The following is a 12,815-nucleotide window of genomic DNA, read 5'->3' on the forward strand; positions in this document are numbered from 1 at the left end:
GGACATAAACATCTGAAGCTCAGAATAGTTACTCCATTCCTCCAGAGCCCAATTCTGATTTTTAAAAAAATTAAGTAATACACTAGAAAATGAGAAAAATATCATAAGAAGCTATTACTATAGGGAGACCCAAGACAAAACCAAGAAGAAGACAATTACATGAGAACATCTACAAACAGAACCTTAAAGAAAAATCAGATTGTACAAGAGCCAAACAAAAGTTCCTAGTTTAGGTAAATTAAAAAAAGAGAAAGTAGTGATTTCTGAAATCAAATGAAAATGGTAAAGGAAAGAATTTGGAAAATAAATGAAAGCAACATAATACAAAAATGAAAAAGAACCAGGTTGACAACATTGTGTTTTGCTCCTAGCATTTCTCCTTCAGTTTTCTAGAAGCAAACATCATGTCTTCATTCTTCAGCCCTTTCTAAAGCCTGACCGAACATGTTCCAGGTGAAGGATGAGCCAATTAAGGATCTTACAAGAATCTAGTCAGTAATGACTAAGAGAGAGACATTCCCTCTCCTGTGAATGATATGGGACAACTTATTTCCATTTCCTTTATTTCATTTCATTCATTCAATTATTATTTATTCATTTCCATTTCATTTATTTTAATTTATTTTTGATAGTGGAGGCCCTCTGGATCTCCTGGGGGATAACTTCATATTGCCATAAAGCCTAGAAGATTTCAGTCAGCTTCTGTATGAGCAAAAGGATCCTTTTTATAGATCTCTGATGGAATAGAATCAGCCCCTGGTTCTTTGACACACATGGGGAGCCTAATAGCATTCAAAACCTCTTGTTCATTTGGAAGTTTAGTTAGAGAATAATTGACTGCAATCTGAGGCATATGGTCAGAGGCTTCGGCATTGGTTAAATGTTTCCAGTTTCCTTGGAAACACCATGGAAGTGTTCCGTCTACCGCTTCATGATCATATCTTATCACTGATCAATGGTGTCCCATCAGTACTAAGTAAGTACTTGAAATGTCCTAGTCTTCTTGTGCTCAAAAATGGTACTTAGAGCACTTTACAAATGCTTTGAATTGTTACTCTCAGTGTAAAGCTCAGTTTCATCTGCCTTCCTACTGAGGCAAGAATTCTTCATCTCTCTAATCTTTACTTTTGATGAATTTAAGAAGTACCTTTTTATAGATGGATGAATTGCTCCAAGTTCTTGTTTTTCATTGAGCAGCTTCTCAAATTCACAATCATTTTTGTCAAATCCATCCTGATATTTTGAAGTGCACTGACCCAGATGAGCTAATGTAGTACTATATACCAAGTCTCTGAAAGTTGACCATTCTGTGTCTGATTTACTTTTGCTTACTTAAGAGATCAGGGAAAGTCCACTTAATAGAAAGTGTTTGATTGGAGGCATGAAAGGATCTAGTGATCCAAATAAAACGGGTACAGAGAAATTCATTTCAGACATGGGAATAGTCTGATCAAAGATCAAAATGTCAGGTGGGCTATGGTTTTTCACATATGTGGAGAACAAGCAGCTAGGGCTGAGTGAGAAATGGAGTATAAGAAGGAGAAAGTTTGGAAAAGTAGACTAATGCCAGATTGAAAAGGGCTTAAATGTCAAATAGAAGACTATATTTTATCCTAGAAACAACAGGGATTTCTTAAAGTTTCTTAAGCAGGGGAATACTCTGGTAAGATTTGTCTGATGAAGATGAAAGCAGTAGCTGTCTTTCTCTTTCATTCAGTTAAGCAAGAGATGATGAAGGCCAGAACCAGGGAGATTTTTGAGTAGAGGGAAAGCTGTATATGTAAATAATATTGTTGAGATCCAGTCAACAATACTAAGCAAATAATTGGATTTGGTGGAGAGAGGTAGGGGCAGAGGGAGAATAAAGAAAAGAAAAAGAAATACTAGAGATCTTGTGTAACTTAATGGATGGTATTGAAATCTTGACAGTTAAGGTTTGGTGTAAATGCCCAAATCTGTTTGATGTTTTCCCAGATTTTTTTCCATTTGGATATTTTGTGCTCCACTGTGTAGTCTTTGTATTTTTAAGGTATTACCTCAAACTATTTCACACTGTAGCTGTTTTTGTGCTTGTCTTATCTACTTTCCATTCTATAAGCTCTGAGGGCAGGAATATTTATAGAAGTGGACTGAATTGAATTGGCTTCCTAGTGCTCTTCTATTTTTTCTGAACATATTTGGGTTAATCTTCCTGAAATGCAATTTTTCATCATATCATATGATTTTGTGTAAAATGCTTCAATATTGCATCATGCCTATAGAATAAAGTCCAAATTCCCTCTGGCCTTCAACCATTTGATGGCTGCCAAGTATAAGTAAAGGAAGTGAATGTTACTTTAGGTCCCTCTTTTTGTCATCACTATAATCACATTAGTTTTAGTTTTGATATAGTACTTATTCCTATGAAAGAATTCTGCTCCTTGATATAGCATATTTTAAATATAATTATTTGTGAATGCTTAGGAAAGGAAACAGTGATCAGTAAGAGTCAACATGAGTTCATCAAAAATTCATAATGCCAGACTAATATTATTTACTATTTTAATAGAATGGCCAGATCAGTGGAAGGGGAAATTCCACTGCTATATTACATCTTGTGGGACAAGAAGGAAATGATTATTATTGTTGATAAGAATTGATGAAAATAAGTTAAGAAAAACATTAGAAGGCATAAAATTTTGCAAAGTGAACTAAGTACAACCATGATAATAATATAAAAATCACTGACATTTATATAATGCTTTAAATTCTGCCATTTATTTTTATACATATATTTTTTCTTAATTTTATCCTCATAATATACTTCTAAAACAGGTGGTATCATTATTCTTATTTTGTTGATCAGTAAACTGAGACTGAAAAGATTTAAATAATTTATTTTGGGTGACATTAAGCTGGTAAATTTTTGAGGCAGGATTTGAATTCAGATCTTCCTGATGTATAATTCAGTTCTTTTCCATTCTATTTAGGTACACTGTAATGTTGTGGTTAGCTTTCTGGAGGTCTCCGGACCAGCCTTGGTTTCAGCAGAATAATCACCATTAGAATAATCAGGAATAAAGTCCAAAGTCTTTATTATCTCTTTCACAGTCTGTCTCCTTCGCCTGGGGCCAGGCTGGCTTTCTGGGGGACCTTCAGTGGATGAATGCAGGAAGCAGGAGAGCCACCAGGATGGTGGGAGATGGAATACTCTCTTCCAGTTTTTGTTAGCTTTTATATACCTTATTGTAATTACATCATTACAGCATACTGATTATGTGTGAACTTAGAGTCATTATATCACTATGTTAAGTACTAAGTATATATGTAAACTAAATAGTCATTGTTTCATCAGTTCCTCTGAGTTAATACCTTGTTTTAAGTATACTTCTCTAGAGTTCTGGCTCTCTACAATACACTATTGACTAAACCACTGCAAATGGAAAGAATAATAATAAAAAAATGAAATTGAAAACTGTTCAATTATAATGGCTCCAGGGAAGAGACTGAATACAAAAAAAGAAAATTAAATATCCTTTCCTTCCTTCTTTGTAGTATTGGAGGAAAATGAGTATGGAATATTTTATAAATTACCACACTGTGTATGATAAGTTGATTGCTTTTTCTAAGTTACTTTTCTTTTATTACTTTACTTCTTCAAAATAAAGAATTTCTTAGTAGGCAATAATACATTCAGAAATAATAATTATGTAAAAATAAATAGTATTAAAAAGTAATTTTAAAATTACTGTATCAGGGTTTAGCAAAGACCTACAACAAAATTTCCCCAGATATTCTTGTGGACAAGATATAGAATTTATAAGCAAGCCCCAAATGGACTTTTATTATCTTTTCTAATTTGTTAGTGAGAACTGAAGTCTCAGGGTTGTTTTTATTTAAGGTTCTATTATTAGAGATCAGGAGTGTTGTGGGAGAAATGTCTTCTTTCTAAGTTCATGTGATGGGTTAAATGCTGGTAAATCTGTATTTACCATAGTGTAGAAATTAAGGAGGTAAAAACTTGGGTCTTATTATTATGTCAAGCATAAGTTCATGCCTCAGAGAAAACCTGAACAATTATGAAGATTCTGCCAAAGTGTCTTATGGGAACAATTACTTCAGAGAAATAATTCATTTACATATCGTAATCTAAAGAACATAGGTGCATAATCTCCTACTTCTTTCAATGTCATAAAAGTTGAACAATCTTAATTAAACAGCCAAAATACCATACATCACATTAAAAAAAAAAACTCCAACAAATAAACTCTAACCAAGTAAACCAAATAAATGAAAATTAAGCTACATTTAGAGAGTTCACAATAAGAAGAGGATTTAAGTATCTATCACAAGGTAGTCAGGGATAGTGAAGAGTCTTAACTCTAACTTCTTATCTAAGGAATGTTTAAGGCATTAAGTAAAATTTTAAATGCCTTGGGACAAGTTTTGGTAAGGGAGATTAATACTAACCAAAAAGTTCAAAAGGAATGGCCCTGAATCCTACTAATAAAAAGGAAAACAAAAAATTCCCATAATTTGGAGTTCTTATTTTTAAAATGTGTGTTTTTAATCTTTTGACTAATATTTAGAAATGCCTCTTGGTTTTATACATTTGTGTTGGTTCTATGTGTATAATAGTTTTGGATATTAGATCTGGACCAGAAATATCTGATGCAAAGATTTTTGTTTCCAAATTGAAAGAAATCTGTTCTTTTTTTAAATCAAGCAACACTATTTCTGTAAAAAAAGCTTTTGAATTTTAGATTTTCAAAGCTATCTAATTAATATATTGTAATATCCTTCATCCCATTCTTTTTGAAATTCTCACTTTCCTCAAACAAAACCATTTATATTTCTTTATCATTTTAAGGTTTTAACTGTACTTTGATTATTAAAAAAAGGATTTTAACTCCTAATTTAAAAAAAGTCAATCTGTGTGCAGTGAAATTTGACATAATGTTTCATTTCATTATGTATGTGTATTTTAATGTTTCTTTATAAATGGCAATTTATTGGGTTTTGTTTCCTTATTCATTTTGATATTCTGTTTTATTATTAGATTTGTTTAATACATTCACATTTAAGATAATGATCATTAGATTTGTTTTTCTTCTTTGTTTCTTTTTTTTCCCCTTTTTTGTCCTTTTCCAAGTCAGTGCTTTGTCAAGATTATTAAGTATGTTTGCTTTAATTTCTGTTCTCAGATGTTTTTCCCACCTTTATTCCTATTTATTTGAAAAATTATAAGTTATTTATATAAACTTAAAATTTTCATTTCTTTTCCTTATTTTTAATTCATTTGAAAATTACTTATGTTTCGTTACTCTATTTGCCCTGCTAAATTCCCATTCAGATAAGAAAATGGTTCAACTTTCCAACATCTCAGTTTTAGTAACATTTAGAATGATACTTTTACCAGATTTTTAAAAAATTATTCTGTCCTTTGTCATCTCCCCAGTTTCAAATTATGTATCCTCTTTCATGTACACTTATTTGCTTTTCTCCTCCCTTATTCTCTTCCTGATCTTCATTATAGTTAGAACTTTTAAACAAAAATAATAATACTATGAATAATTCACTTGTGATGCATCTAAACTTCATAAAACTGCAAAGTAGGTTTTATAGTCTCCATTTCACAGATCAAGAAATTGTGACTGAGGGAAATTTTAGTGACTTTCTCAAGATCACATAGAAAATGTCTAAGACAGGACTCAAAATCATGGTGTCTTGACTTCAAATCCAAGAATAAATAACTTTACCATACACCTCAAGTTCCAAATATCAAACACAGAAAATCTCCTCAATTTCATTATTATGTTACTATATCTGTAAATTATATGCCAGTGTTCATATTCCTTGCTTGTTTGTCTGCCATTTGGGGTAGAACTTGTTGAAACTCATGGAAATATTAATTCATGAAGGAAACCCCCAAATATAATAAAAATCATTTCTTACCCAAAGTCATGAGATTCAATCCAATTCTCAGCTTTAGCACACCAAGTTAGTTACTTCTTATAAGGCATTATGGTTGGCCACTTCTCCTAGAGATCTGTCCTTTGTCTTTCCTGATATAGAATGCAGTCCTGGAAGTGATTCAGTAGAAACTACACTATAATGCCCATTGCCTTCAGAAGAAACTCACTTTAAATTTCTGTCTCTTATCTCTCCCCAATTACAACCATAAGAGTTTTCTGTAGGGATATTCTGAATTTTCCTTCTAGGGTGAGACAACTTCCATTTCTGGCTTTTCCATCTGCTCTCAGGGATACTTTACCTAGTTGAGAGTCTGTCATCAGGGTCCCCAATCCATAGCAAATTATTTCTTACAAAAAAAAAAAAAAAGATAAAGTACTTTTCATTTCTTCCAAGGCCACCTAATTTCTGTCCAGTACCTTTCAACTTGTTTTGCTTTAAAAAAAAAAAAAAAGATTATTTTCATGGCCCACAGTAATTAGTCATTTAATTAGTATAGAAGTTTCAGGACTCATTCCTTTCTTAATTCTGAACACAATTTTCCAAGATATTCTCCATTATTCTTCTTTTTCCCAGATCTCACTCTGAAATCACCAAACATTAAAGTAGATGTTGACTTTATAGTATTTAATCTTCATTTTCATTGAAGTCTTCTAATTATTAAAGCTGTGTGACAGATGCCAGTACCTGAACTATGGTTATGATCATGATGTTTGCTTATTCAGCAAGGGAACTGCAGATTTAGATGTTCAAGTACCCTTCGTTTCAGAAAAAAGTCTTATAGCATGGTATTTTACATAAATTTAACTCAGTTTCTTATATGTTTGAGAAATTGAACTTTTATAAGAGAAAGTTGATTTACTTTCCCCCCAGTTTTCTTCTAATTTTAATTTTGTGTATGTAAAACCTTTTTAATTTAATGGTATCAAAATTCATTTTATTTCCCCAAAATATGGAAAATTGTGTGAATTTATGTGTTATCCTTGCACAGAGGTCATGCTGTTTATCTTGCCAATTTTAATATATGTGCTGCCAAAGCAAGCACTATTCTAATCTTTAACTTCATTTTTATAAGTTTAATCCTTTACTTAAAAGCTTTCAGTGATTTTTTTTTATCACATATAAGTTAAAGCCTAGAATCATTAAATTGACTTTCAAAACCTTTCACAAGCTAGCTTTGACATACCTTTCTTTTTTACTTTTTTTTTTTTTTTTTTTTTTTTAAAGAGGCGATTGTCATTAAATGACTTGCCCACGGTTACACAGATAGTAAGTTTTAAGTGTCTGAGGCCAGATTTAGACTAAGATGCTCCTGACTCTAGGGCCAGTGTTCTGTCCACTGAACCATCTAGTTTCCCTTTTGATATACTTTCTAAAGCTGTCTATTTCTACTTCTACTTCGGAATATGAACTCTAGATATGTTGGTCTCCCTAGCACAGCTCAATCATTCTTAGCTCCATTTTTTGTTTTTGGACTATTCTTTTTGCCTAGAATATCTCTCCTTTCCACTTGATGAATCATTGTATTATAACATCCATTTCACTTCCTAACTCTTTTATGAATGTTTCCTAAAACTATTTCAACCCATATTGACTTTTCCCCTGTGTGTTAAGATCTATTCTAGATGCTGGCAGTTGTCTGCTGTGGTCCATCTCATAAATTCAAGTTACTATGATATGTAAATTATTGGAGGGATGGGGTTTGTGGAGAAATCCTGAGTGACTATTAACCTGTGTATTGTGCTGAGTGTGCTTTAGAATTTGTAGACTGGCTCTGGAGAGTTGAGTCGTCAGAAATTTAAGACATGAGAAAGAGCACCCTTGTGCTTTTTTGCTAACATTGTATTCACTGAGTCTTAAAACTTTGGCCAATCTATGGTTATATATCTCACCATGGAGCAATAGCCCCTGGGTTTCAGGAAATGTATAAATAAAATTTCCATAGATATAGTTAAGGTCAGGAGAACAGGTAAAATAACTTTGCAAAATCATAGTATGAGTGAATTTCATCTCTTCCTTCTTTTTCTCCTTTTTCTTCCATACCCTCAACCAATTGCAAGTTTAAGAATACAAAAGTCTATATATCTGGAACTAAAGATAATACATATTACTATATTCTCTTACTAACTATTGCCCTCGAACCATTTTACATCAAGAAACTGAGGGAGTATACTAGCAGATGTAAGATATAAAGACTGTTTGGCATAAGAAGTAAATATGCGGAGTCATCTTTGATTGATCTGATATTGCTATAGAAATAACACTGACTGAAATTCAGAGGACCTGGGTAAAATTTTGGCCTAAAATGGCCTGTGTGACCATGGCAAAAGTAATTTGATTAAATGAGTTTTAGTCTCCTGACCTATAAAACTATGATAGATGAACTGAATCATTTTTGTTTTACTCTAGATGTATGATTTATATCACCTTCTGTTTCTAGGTCTCCTGAGGCCTCAGATGACTATAAATATATATTATTGCAATGAATTTACTTAATACCTGGAATTTTTCTCTTTTTTTTATTGGTTGGTCACCAATATACTCTCCATCCTCATTAAAAATAACAAGAATGACAGCCAAATCACTTATTTAGAGATACATTTGCTACTAAATGTGGGAAACAACAGATAGAATATGGCTAATTTTCCTTTAGATTTTATGAATAATCTCATAGAGCAAAGTAACACTGATTTATCCTCCTGTAAACTTCTATAGCATTTATGAGTTGTAGCATTTATTTGTCAGTATAATGCCATGCATTATTCTTTAAATTTTCTTGCATCTGTTTTATCTTTTTAACTAGAGAGGAAGTTTTTTTTTTTCCTTTGTATCTATGCAGCTTGCCTGTAGCCAAATTAGTTTTTAAATTATCAGTATTAAGAAAGCTAGCAGGAAAGATAATTTTTCCTCTAACTTAAGAAAAGGACTATGTCAATCACATTCATGCTTTATATAGATATGATATAGAGAATGCAGAAAACTGTAAGATTTGACTAACCAAACCATGATTTTCTCAATTATCTTAACATTTCTCACAAAAAATGAAATCACATAATATTATAATCATTGGTAAGGAATGGGGAAACTGTATGGCACAGTGGATATAATACCTGGCTTGGAGACAATGGGACAAGAATTTAAATCTTGCCTCAGATATTTACAAGTTGCAACAGTCTGGACAAATCATTTAACCCAGTTTGCCTAAGTTTCCTAATCTATAAAATGATCTTAAAAGGAAATGAAAAATCACTCAAGTTTCTTTGGAATACATCAGATTTTTACTGGACTACTTATTTCTTTTCCTAGTTTGGCTAATAAGTGATCACTATTTTCATTAACAGCATTGAATTATAAGATTTCTAAGTATTCGTTATGATCTACCAAACCAGTCTCACCATTTTGACTATTAAAAATCCTTTGTGAGCATCAGATTTGTAATGAGTACATCTATTTGTTTTAGAGGTTTGTATATTCGTGGTGTGAGAAATGATTCATTTGGACCCCTACTTCATTCCAATCAGTATTAATCAATTTGATAGACTCATATCAATGAGCCCTAGACTGTGAGATGGAGTTTTAAATGCACTTGCTTAATTATAGGAAGCTAAAGGTCATCCATCCTTGTTTTTCCTTGTCATGGTGACCAAACTCAGAATGACAGAGGTCAAAACTATGGGGAAAATCCCCCAAATATTTGACTATTTTGTCCAGTAGGATCAGATGGCCATCTTATGACCACATAGATCACTGACAGTAATACCTTGTACCATTTCCTCATGTCCAAGCTAAGGAAAAGCCTATCCATCTTATGCTTAATCCAATTTATGATGTTGTTGAAATAATATTCACTTATTTTAGCTTATGTATCACATGTCCATCGGTAGAATTAGTCTGATTTGGTATAGCTGTTCTTGAATGACTAGACATTTAGCCCCATAAAAATAGAGCTGTGAAGGAGGAGGGATCTGAGGTCATGAGGAAGAGTCAAAGAGGGAACCACAAAGTGCCATTGGCTCAGAGATCTGCCTTAGTCTCTTTTATTGTAGATAGAGTAATTTTATTCTACACATTGATTCTGATTGGATTACAAATGATTGGTCCCTAAATGATGATATCACATCTGGAGCCATAAATGTGTTTGACAGACATCCTAATTGGAGGGGAAAATAGCTTCCACATAATACTAAGTATAGTAATTGAATCTAATTCCCTTAAGGCATTAATAATGGAGAGAATCTCTAATACAAATCAATCAACTAATAAATTAAATTACCCTTTCCTTTACTTTTATATTTAAACTGAATATTTTTGAGAGGATCTCTATTTTTACTGTTTTTAGATCAATAGTGTCAATCTCAAATTGAAAAGAGGATAAATAAAACATATATAAAGATCCCTGTGGGCCACATATTGACAATTTTATTTATATTTTGTTATATCTTTATCTTATTAAGTATTTCCCAATGACATTTTAATCTGGTTAGGGCAGCATCATGTGAAAAGCCTAAATGCTGAATATATGTTTGCCTTGAAAACTGACATTTCCTCAAGGTTATTCTGTTCTTTAATAAAGATGATTATCTTTATAGTAATAGTCACTGAAATTTGTATGACACTTTAAGATTTACAAAATGTTCTGCATACATATGATCTTTATACCAAACCTGAAAATGAAGTATTAATATTCTCACTTTATGGTCGAGGAAATCAAGTATGTACTTGAAGTAAGATTTGAATCCAAGTCTTCTTATTATGAGACTAGCACTTTACTCTCTATCCTGTCTTTAGAAACAATACTTTCATGTATTTGCCCACTCTCATGCTCCCATATGAATGTACAGTCTTTCTGTCAAAGTAATTCTTTAGTAGTAGTAGTGTAGTAATAATTATTTGGCTCAATATTTTTTATAGCTAGCTTCAAAACATACAATTACTCCAATGCAGTAAGATATTATTTAGAAAAAAATAAATCTAAGCACCCTGTGTGAAAGAAACACTGCATGTTTTCTAGAATATTTGACAAGAACTAAAATATTTCCAAGTGGAAAAGTATTTAATATTATATATCAGAATAAACAATAATATCCACCTAATAAAGACCAACCTCAAATCTAATTTACTCCGTGTGGCTACCAAGAACACTCACTGTTAAGAATGAGAGGCTTCTGCTTACTCCTGGGTGTTATGTACATATTGCATATTTATAAATATCTATCTACCTTCTAGGAAGTCATTAACTACCTATATAAGCAGCAGGAAAACAAACCTTTGGAAGAGGAATGCAGTGCCCTTGTACAAATAGTCATTTAAGTTGTAAGTACAATTCCACCTGGGAGTTACTTCAAAGCTAAATGCCAACAGTTTGCTTAGTGTTTCTTGAATTGTGTGTGGGTTTTTTCTTAATCATTATTTTTTATTCATTCATTCATTCATTTACTCATTTACTTATTTTAAAGCTTTTTATTTTCAAAACATATGCATGGATAATTTTCAACATTCACCCTTGCAAAACCTTGTGTTCCAAATTTTTCCCTCCTTTCCGCCTACCCACTCCCCTTGAGGGCAAATAATCCAATATATGTTGAACATGTACAATTCTTCTATATATATTTTCAAAAATATATTGTTGCCCAATAAAAATCAGATCAAAAAGGAAAAGGAGATCAAAAAGGAGAAAGAAAATAAAATACAAGCAAACAGCAATAAAAAGTGAAAATACTATGTTGTGATTCGTACTCAGTTCCCACAGTCCTTTCTCTGATTGTAAATGGCTCTCTTCATAACAAGACCACTGGAACTGGCCTGAATTGTCTCCTTAATCATAATTTTAAAACTTCCACAGGATTTTTTTAATATTTGAACATCGATCAAATAAAGTCATGTTTTTATAGGAACAATATCCTGGCTGTTTCTCATAAGCAAATTCAGCAAATTTTTTCTTAATTAGTGAATGCTGACCTCTCAAGTAGCATGAAAGTGTCAATACAATGACATACAAGTTTTGAAAAGAGGTATAATAGATATTTTAGTTTCTTATCTTTCTACCATTTCCCAAATGGATTTTATTTCTTTCTAGGAAGAGGTTGGGATCAGAAGTTTGATCACTCTGCTTTCCTCAGAGAGAAAAGTAACAGGTTAAAATTATATGTATCTGTTCCCTTAAATATTATTAATCTAGAGAATGCAGTTTTTAGGTTCATGACTATTGATTTTGGTAATTTTTAGGGGGGAAGAATAGTGGCACTGGAGAAAGGAAGTCCTAAGCTTTATGGACTCTCACCAAATACTGGTTCCACAATGTGTACACATACCAAATAGCAAATAAACCCATTTATTCAAATGGAAGCAAAACAGAAACTGTATATAAAATGATGTGTAATAAATCATACCAAGTAAAATAGCTGTCCTATTGGGATTGAGAGAAATCAACTGAATCAAAAGAGATTCCCCCAGATTTCACCCAATAGGAAGTTCCCATTAGTTTAACAAGTGGAGGAAGATAATGGAGATTGTAAGCTCCTCTCATGTCACTTTTTTCTCAGAATCTTGGTTTTCCTTTAGCAATCTCAAGTGATGTTGTCTTCATCCCTCATTTCTTTCAGGATGGAAGCTGAAAGAACCTGAAAAAACTGTCAAGCCTTAAAACTCAAGAGATCTACAGGAAGTCAAGAGCTTGAAGAAACTGAAAGATTGGAAGGTTTCTTCTCTCTCTCAATCTTGACAACTCCATCTTGCCCCTCACACTGGCACAGTTATTGATCACCACCAATGAGGAAAGACCTAACTAATGGCTGTAGGACTCAGATTGTATTTAAAGGTATTGAAACAGTTCTAGACTGTTAGTTGACTCGGGGACCAAGAAC

General features: G+C 32.4%; 1 pseudogene; it reads right to left on the reverse strand.

The window, feature by feature from the left end:
- Positions 1 to 6,898: 6,898 nt before the first annotated feature.
- Positions 6,899 to 6,997, reverse strand: LOC127546073 (uncharacterized; annotated as a pseudogene).
- Between the last annotated feature and the right edge of the window lie 5,818 nt (positions 6,998 to 12,815).

The sequence above is a fragment of the Antechinus flavipes genome, chromosome 1 (genome assembly GCF_016432865.1).
Source record: "Antechinus flavipes isolate AdamAnt ecotype Samford, QLD, Australia chromosome 1, AdamAnt_v2, whole genome shotgun sequence".
NCBI lineage: Eukaryota > Metazoa > Chordata > Mammalia > Dasyuromorphia > Dasyuridae > Antechinus > Antechinus flavipes.